Below are 8,399 nucleotides of genomic sequence, written 5' to 3' on the forward strand. Positions count from 1 at the left end.
GAGCCCTGGGTTTTTGCCAGAGCTTCCTAAGACCCCCTTCTCAATATTCACTGTTCCAGCAGGACATAGGAGTCTCATTAAACAAACAGCTTTTTCTCCTGGAGAACAATGATTACTGAAGAACAAAGGTGAAATCGATAACTTTGTCAAGAAGAGAAGAGAAGGCCAGGTGGTCAGGGCTTTTCTCCATAAGTTCTGGAGAGAGGAGCCAGAGTGGTTGTTTATTTCTTGTTCTCCTCCACTGAAGAGTGATCATTACCAGAAATCCCTGGCACACCAATGGTCTGGAACAAACAGCAATGCCCTTAGTACAGTTCTCTATTCCTCCACATCCGTCAGATACTGTGTGGAGTGTTTTACATATGAAGTGTCATTTAATCTTTATAACAATTCTATGAGTTAAATTGCCTTGCCCAGGCTGGGCACAGTGGCTCATGCCTGTAACCCCAGCACTTTGAGAGACTGAGGCAGGTGGATCCCTTGAGCTCAGGAGTTCAAGATCAGCCTGGAAAACATGGCAAAACCCCATCTCTACAAAAATTAGCCTGGTATGGTAGTGCATGCCTGTAGTCCCTGCTACTCAGGAGGCTGAGGTGAGAGAATCTCGTGAGCCGAGGAGGTCAGGGCCGCAGTGAGCGAAGATAGCACCACTGCACACCAGCCTGGGCAAAAGAGCAAGATCCTGTCTCAAAAAAATAAATAAATAAATGAATTGGCTTAATCCCCTTTACAGATTAAGATATTAAAGTTCAGAGAGGAACAAATGTGTTCTTTTTTGGAAAGGAGCCATGAAAGCAAATCCAAATAGAATCTCAAGGCCACTCCTACTGTGACAGATCACGTGCCCCCCTCTCCTCCTCCCCATGCCACTAGACTGAAAGGAAACCAGCAACAGCCTGTTACAGGTGATCCCAACCACCCCATCACAAATGGAGATTCTCATTAGAAAGTCAATACAGGGGAAGGGACAATAGAGGTCAGAGAGTCAGCTTCATTTGCCTTGTGTGCAGCTGTGGCATGTGTTTTTGCAAAATCTCCCCTGGTGATTCTCACTTGTGCCCAAGTTAGGGACTTCTGTACTAGATTAGACAGCCTCGCATCAATGGGTCTGAGACAAAAACTCTGCTGCATACCAGGAGTCCTGTGAATCACCTGACTCCAAGTGAAGTTCTGTCCACCAAAGATACATAGCTGACAAGACATTCAATTCAGAAGCCCTTTCTGGAGGACAGGCAAACGCCTCCAAACTAGATGGAACTACCCATCTCAAGTGAGCTAAACTGCAATCAAAACAAAACTCTACCCTTGGCTTTATCACTGTGAGACACAGCCATAAAAGAACCCCTTCTAATTATTTTTTGCAGAATTGCTATTAAATGATTCGCAGTGTGTTGAATAGTGGCATGCAAAAATGTTACATCCAAGTCCTAACCCCTGGTACCTATGAATGTGACTTTATTTACTGGAAATGAGGTCTTTGCAAATGGAATTAAACTAAAGATCTCAAGATGAGATCATCTTGGATTTAGGCTGGGCCCTTGATCCAATGCCTGATGTCCTTACAAGAGGAAACAGAGGGAGTTTTGAGACACAAAGACACAGAAGAGAAAGCTATATGAAGACAGAGGCTGAAATTGAAGTGATGCAACCCAGGAAACGCCAAGGATTGCCTGCAGCCACCAAGAGCTGAGAGAGAGGCATGGAATGGAGTCTCCCTCACAGCCCCCAGAAGGAACCAACCCTGACGACACCTTGATTTTGGACCTCTGACCTCCAGAAATGTGAAAAAATAAATTTCTGTTGTTTTAAACCACCAAATTTGCTGTCAATTGTTATAGTAGCCCTAGGAAGCTAATATATCTTATGCATTACATCACAGTTCATATCAGGGACTAGACAACAAATTTCCATCTAGAATTCAGTATGCAGAAGCAGCATGTGTCTCCTGATAAACACATAAAGAGCAATTGGATTGTAACTTGACAATTTCACACTTTTTTGTCAAAAAAATCAGATAAAAACTAGGGCTCAAGTTCAGTGATTTCCCATCTTGAATTCTTGCCATAAACGTCTCCTTGCTTTTCTGTTTCTGTTCTCTCTTTCATTTTGAATTTTATTTTTAGTTTGCTTACTGTGCACTAGGTTATATTATAAATCACCTAAAATCCCTTTTGAACAGAGATGGCTACAAAATTATAAATAATAGCAGAGTGACTGAAAGAGTGAGCTCCAGAATCAAACTTCCTAGGTTCAAATACCAGCTCCACAACTTAGGAGCTAGATGACTGTGTGGGCACTCCATGCCTCAGTTTCCTCAGCTGTCACATGGGAATAATATCAGTATTGTTCTATAGGGCTTCTGCAAAGGATTAAATCAGTTAACAAATACATGCAAAGCACTTAGAACAATACATGACATCTAAAAAGTATTCATTTTCCAAATGTTAGCTATTACGATTGTTTGTCTGTGTTACTGCCTTAGTTACAATGCTCTCCTGCAGCTTCATTGCCTTCAGGATGAAGTTCAAGCTCCCTGCCACAGCACACAAAGCTTTCCATGATGGCTACCTGGGGGCTGCAACTTGTCTCTGCCACAGGTGTCCTAGCTGACCCTCCAGCAATGCTGACCACACCTGCACACTTGGCTGTCTTTTCTGCCAGGGATTCTCTGACTAACTCCTACTCACCCCTCAAGATTTGGCCTGCGGTTACCTGCTCCTGAAACCCAGGCCTCCCCTGGGTTGTGGTAGACATTCTTCATCCCAGCTCTCTCTGTGCTCTGGGCCTGTCTCCATGTCTAGCTCACCATGTCCACAATCTGTTAAAGGGATTTGCGTTGTGTCTCCTTTGTCCAGGATGCATCCAGAGCTCCTGATTTCAGTTGTGTTTGTTGGCAAAGAATGAAAGCACGGAAGCCCTTTGGAAGATGAGCCATCAGGCTGTGGTGAGAGAGGCTCCCTGTCTGAAGTCTGTATCCTGACTGACCAGGGTGCCCCCAGAAGGGACAGATAGCATGCAACTGTTTAAAGCTCCAGAAGGTTCTGCAAACCACATCTGGTCTGCTAATGCTTGGGGTAAAAGTTGGCTTTTCCATTAAGGCCTTTGAACCTTAAGGCTGATGTTACACAGTTGGTTAACTGTCACTCTGCATTTAGAGTCACTAACCCCTATTTTGAGGGAGTCAAAGAATAACAGCCTCTGGGAGAAATAGAGTTTCCAGATAGATGACTTTGTTTGAGCACATTTGGAAGCATGACATTAAATCCTCTGAGAGGTTTGCCCTCATGCCATTTTGGAAGACCTCAGATCTGGGGCTTGGTGGGGTGTGTGTGTGTGTGTGTGTGTGTATCTGGGCATGTGCACACATGTATGTGCATGAGAGAAAGAATTGGTCAGTGCCCTGTGGTATCATGGGAACATCCTCATATGAGAATCAAAGGATAACAGGTTCAAGGAAGAAACCTGCCCATAGACTTGGGTTTAGCTGGCCCTGTGTCCCACCCAACCCAGCTCTCCAGCCTCTCCTCACAAAGTTGCAGGCCTCCTCTCCTGGGATCCCTTATTCCCACTGAAGGCAGGATACAAAGTGTGAGGGCCCCAGACTTGGGGCCTGTGCACATCCTGAGATGGGAACCCAAGCCTGCACAGGGGGAAAAGTGGAACAGCTAGTCTCCAGGTTCTCGACAACAAGGGCCCCTGTGCTTTCCAGAGCCCTCCTAAGACTGTGCCTTTTGAGACTCTCCACCATTCAAGAGGCCCTTTGTGGTTATTCAGATGAAGGAAGATCAGGAGGTCTTAAGATGCAGAAAACAAGATGTTAGGGGAGTGGAAAGGGAGCCAGGGTGATTTCTCCGCAGGTGGGCCTGCACCAACAGCCAGTGTGGAAACAGCATGGAGCCTGGAGTCAGGCTGGCCTGGGCTAGAGCCAGATGTGGGAGGAGGAGGGCAACTGGGAACCTGCTACATCCAGGCTAGACTGTAAATGTCTTTGGATGGGTAGCTGGTGCCAGGCACTCCTCCCTGTAACCACCCATAAAGGATGGCATGGAGCACATTTTCTTGCACACAGAAATCCTTGTACTATCAGTCTGTACCCTATCCCCATTCTTCCATCCCCCAATCCCAACCTTGCAGGAGTGAAGGGGTGGAAACATGGATACTCCAGCCTCACCTGATCCAGTCTCATCATTCCGAGGGTAGGGAAATAAGACTCAATGTGCTTATGCCAAGATCAGATCTGCTTTGAGCTTGAGTTGCCTCAAGCAACTGAACGCCTCTCTGGCCTTGGGGCAGGTCTCAGGTCACTTACACAGAGGCCAAAAATCATGTGCAACCAGTAGGCAAGGCATGAAGTCAAAGTCAGATCATACGCAGAACAACAAGTGCCCAGTGGAGCAACCATCGGCCTGAGTTGTGGTCTAGAGCTAAGATTGGACACCACTAGCAGCAAGGAGGCGGCAGCCAGTCAACCAATAGGTTCTAGTGGTGAGGACAAAGCAGAGAACAAAAGCACAGAAACCGTGTCCTCCTGGAGCCTACATTTCTCGCTGAGAAGTAAAGGCTGGTGGCCCAACCCAAGTCTGAAGGGTTCACTGGGGCACAACAAGGCGCTCAGACTCTGGGTTTGACTCCTCTTCGCCTCTTATGTCTCTGTGACCTTACGCAAGCCATGTGCTTCTCCAGATCTCAGTTTCCTCATCTGTAAAGTGAGATTAATAAGACCAGCAGCCTCAGTGGGCTGCGGTGAGGATTTTGTCAGTTAAGTAAAGCACTAAAAACAGCATGTGACTCACAATAAGCACGGTAAGAATTTCTTCACTTTTGTCCTGGACACTCCCCTTACAAAAATGCCAGGAGTGTGCAATGCTTGCACTGCAGAGCATTTTAAAGAGGCCACCCAGGGCCTGCCAGCTTGTGTTCCATCAGTGGTGACAAATTTCTGCCTGGCCTCAGACAGGTCGCTAATTGTTCTCAGCCTCCATCCCTTTCCCCAGTCCTGGGGTGGTAGACGAGCAGATGATGCTGGCTCACTCAGGAGGATCTAGGAGGCAATCTGAGGTCACCACCAGCGGAGTCAGAGCAGGAGGCTCCAGGCTTGCCATGGAAAGAGGTGTCAAGGCTTCATCTGGCAGGGTAAGCAGGAGCTCAGGGCTTACAGAGGTTACTTATGTGCCTCTGAACATCTTGAGGGGTGGCATCTGGAACTATTGTGTCATGATTTATTGAAAGCTGTACTCAAGTTAAATCAAGGTTGGAAAGGTTAATGAATGAATGAACTACCATTTAAAAAAATATAGTTGCCTTATTTTGATGAGGTTGGGATAGGAACAAGCAAGAAGAGGATCCAGCTCTTTCGGTCTCCGGCCTTCACTGCGAGAGCAGCCGCCGCCATGTCTGCGCATCTGCAATGGATGGTAGTGCACAACTGCCCCGGTTTCCCGATCAAGAGGAATGAGCAGACCTACAGCACCGAGCCCAAAAACTTGAAGGCCCGCAACTCTTCCGCTACAACGGTCTGATTCGCTGCAAGACTGTGGGCGTGGCGCCGGCAGCCAATGGCAAGGTGTTCTGGTGGTCATGAAGCGGAGATGCGGCCAGCGGACGCCTGCCCCTCCTATGTGCGGACCATTAGCAACAAGAACGATTGCGCCAAGCTCAGCAGCATCAGACACATGATCTGCAAGAACAAGTACCGTCCAGACCTGCCATGACTGCCATCAGCAAGGCCAGCGCCATCCTGCGCAGCCAGAAGCCTGTGATGGTGAAGAGGACGAGGACCCGCCCCACCAAGAGCTTCTGAGTCGCCTGCCCCCAAAGCAATAATCAGCTTCCTAGAGGAAGAAGAAGAAGGGAGAGGGAGAGGGAGAGGGTCCAGTGTCCTGCAAAAAACTCAAGAAGACTTTTACTATTTGCTCTGATTTGTCATCCCCTAGGCATAGTCAGAAATAATATGAATGTCCGGCCACCGTGAAAGCCCTTTGCAGTGTTTAGAAAATCTGTACTCTCCAGTATGGTAGCCACCAGCCACATGCGCCTATTGAGCACTTGAAAAGTGGCTCCTTGAGATATGCTGTATGTGTACACTCTGGATTCCTAGACTTAGTATGGAAAAAACAATGTAAACATCTCATTAATAATTTTTATTGATTACATTTTGAAATGTTAATATTTTTATATATTGGGCAAAAATAAAATGTATTACTAAAATTAATTTCATCCATTTTTCTTTTTTCATGTGGCTACTAGAATATCTACACATGTGACTTGAATAGTATTTCTATTGGATGGTGAAGTTTAAACAGAGAATGGTGTTCATGGGGTGTGCCTTTCCCAGTGGTGCCAGTTGAGCCATCACTGATTTCTTTTTGCTCAAATAGCAAAAAGACTTTGCAGTGGAGAAAACCCTGGGCCGGGAGACTGCAGATCCAATTTATCACTTCACCTCAGCCATCAAGTTGCTGGATGGCTCTGGTAACAATAGTGATAGTAGCAAACACTTCCATAGTTTTTTATGTATATATGAAGGCCAGGTGCTGTTCTAAACATTTGACACATGTAAATTTCTAACTAAAACTCTATGAGATGGTAGAAGCTATTAATAGCTCCATTTTCCATATGTGGACACTGAGGTGTTAAGAGGTTAAATCACAAGCCCTAAGCTCACGACTGGAAATTGGTAGAACTAGGATTCAAAGCCAGACAGTCTGGTTCCAAGGTCTGTATTGTAAACCACCTCTTACCTCAAGTAATCCAAACTCGCTTGGATTCAGTTTCTTCATCTAAGAAACAAGGTTCAGAAGACGCTACAGGTGACCACAGGCTGTATAGACGTAAGCTGGCAGAAGCTTAGGAAAGGAAATTACATTGAAAGAGCTTTCCATCCACAAAGCTACTAAAACCCAAACCCAGTGCTTATAATAATGTCTTCCCAAATGCCTCCAAATGGAATTAACTTTTTTTCTTCTTATGCTTCATAACATTCTGATATATTACAGTCCTTCACACATCTTATCTTTCATTGCACACACACACACACATGTATATATATATCTGTTTCCTTCATTACTGTTCAGATTTTTTAAAGGCAGGCTGTCTTACAGATCAGTGCTTTTTAACTGGAGGTTAAAATTTTGCTCCCAGAGGACATGTGGTAGTGTCTGGAGAAAGTTTTGATTAACACAACTTGTGAGGTTGGAGGTATGTCGCTACTATCATCTAGTGGGCAAAGATAAAAAATGCTGCTAAGCATCCTACAATGCACAGGACAGCCCCCTACAACAAAGAATTATCTGGGCCAAAATCTGCATACTGACCAGAGTGAGAAACCTTGCAGATCATTAGATGATCCATTGTGCCTAAAGCATGCATGAAACAATAGGCACTCCATAAGTGACAAAAGACTGATTGATTGATTGATTGAAAGAATAATAAATACATATTCACCTATCTGCCCTGAATGTAACTTCCTTTTGGTTATGCTCAAGAAGTATGTATTCAATGCCCACTATATGCCAGGCACATTCTAGGGCTGGGGGATAGGGGAATGCAAAGTTCTGAGACACATGAGGCCCCCGTCCTCAGGATAGGACAGTCTCCTAGGGGAGTCAGAGTCAAAGCAGTGTGTCAAACGGTAAGTGCCCTCAACCTCGCTAGCTCTGGATGGGAGCACCACACAGAAACTTTGTGAAGACAGATGACCCAGCCAATCCTGGAGATACTCATCATTTTTTCTCAATCTTTATTTTGAAAAATGTCAAACATACAGAAAATGTGGAATAACAGTACAATACACATATTTATATACATAGTAACATTTAAATAGATAGATATAGAAATATAAACACACACATAATACTTTGGAAAATAAGATGCAGACATCATGACATCAGCCAAATACATCAGCATGCATAGGACAGACCTGCTGATTTAATCACTCTGGAGTGGGGCCTTGGCATCAGTAGTTTAAAAAATTCTCCATTTGGGTAAGGGCCAAGATAGCCGAATGGGAACATCTCTGGTCTGCAGCTCCCAGAGAGACCAATGCAGAAGGCGGGTGATTTCTGCATTTCCAAATGAGGTACCAGTTCATCTCATGGAACTGGTTAGGCAGTGGGTGCAACCCACAGAGAGCGAGCAGAAGCTGGGTGGGGCATGGCTTTACCTGGGAAGTGCAGGGAGCCGGGGGACCTCCCTCCCCCAGCCAAGGGAAGCCATGAGGGACAGTGCTACCCACCCCGGGTACTATGCTTTACCCACAGATCTTTGCAATCCACAGATTAATAGATTCCTTTGTGAATCTATACCACCAGAGCCCTGAGTTTCAAGCACAAAATTGGGTAACTGTTTAGGCAGGCACCGAGCTAGCTGCAGGAGTTTTTTCATACTCCAGTGGCACCTAG

At 45.6% G+C, this 8,399-nt stretch overlaps 1 pseudogene; it reads left to right on the forward strand.

Moving 5' to 3' along the window:
* Window positions 1-5,390: 5,390 nt before the first annotated feature.
* LOC104659689 lies at window positions 5,391-5,800 on the forward strand (annotated as a pseudogene).
* The last annotated feature ends 2,599 nt before the right edge of the window (window positions 5,801-8,399 follow it).

Source organism: Rhinopithecus roxellana, chromosome 1 (assembly GCF_007565055.1).
Source record: "Rhinopithecus roxellana isolate Shanxi Qingling chromosome 1, ASM756505v1, whole genome shotgun sequence".
Taxonomy (NCBI): Eukaryota; Metazoa; Chordata; class Mammalia; order Primates; family Cercopithecidae; genus Rhinopithecus; species Rhinopithecus roxellana.